Source organism: Condylostylus longicornis, unplaced genomic scaffold (genome assembly GCF_029603195.1).
Source record: "Condylostylus longicornis isolate FDR11 unplaced genomic scaffold, ASM2960319v2 ptg000427c, whole genome shotgun sequence".
NCBI lineage: Eukaryota > Metazoa > Arthropoda > Insecta > Diptera > Dolichopodidae > Condylostylus > Condylostylus longicornis.
The window spans coordinates 6,649-7,500 of record NW_026578386.1 but is presented as its reverse complement, the minus strand read 5'-3'; positions in this window follow the sequence as shown (position 1 = coordinate 7,500).

The following is an 852-nucleotide window of genomic DNA, read 5'->3' as shown; positions in this document are numbered from 1 at the left end:
ACATTCTTATTACTTACTATAAAGTATTAAGTATGAATTATAAAATAGTATATGGGTATAATAGTGGCGATGGCGGTAGCCACTATTAGTACATTCTTATTACTTACTATAAAGTATTAAGTATGAATTATAAAATAGTATATGGGTATAATAGTGGCGATGGCGGTAGCCACTATTAGTACATTCTTATTACTTACTATAAAGTATTAAGTATATATTATAAAATTGTATATGAGTATAATAGTGGCGATGGCGGTAGCCACTATTAGTACATTCTTATTACTTACTATAAAGTATTAAGTATGAATTATAAAATAGTATATGGGTATAATAGTGGCGATGGCGGTAGCCACTATTATTACATTCTTATTACTTACTATAAGTATATTAAGTGTGTATTATAAAATTGCATATGAGTATTAATAGTGGCGTTGGTACTTAAGTAGTACATTCTTATTATACTTACCTATATATAAGTATGTATTATAGGAATGGTGATAAACATTTGCTATTGAAGGCTTGTAATATTGATTGGTAGGTGGTGGTGGTGGTTGTTAAGATAGGTTAAGTATATTCTTACTATAAATACTTCAAATAAGTATTTTCTTAATGTATTACTGCATGAATAATGATTTAAGTAATACTTATTATTATATATCAATACAGTGGCAGGTATTGGATATGGGAATAACATAGACCTGAACGAGACATATGTTATGCTCGACAGGCAATAATTACTTTTCATAAGTGAAAAGTAACCTGGGTTGGTAAGCATGTTATGCCCACCCGATGAAAAAATTTTTTTCAGCCTGGTTTGATATTTACCAATGGCAATATAAGCCTGATCGGGAC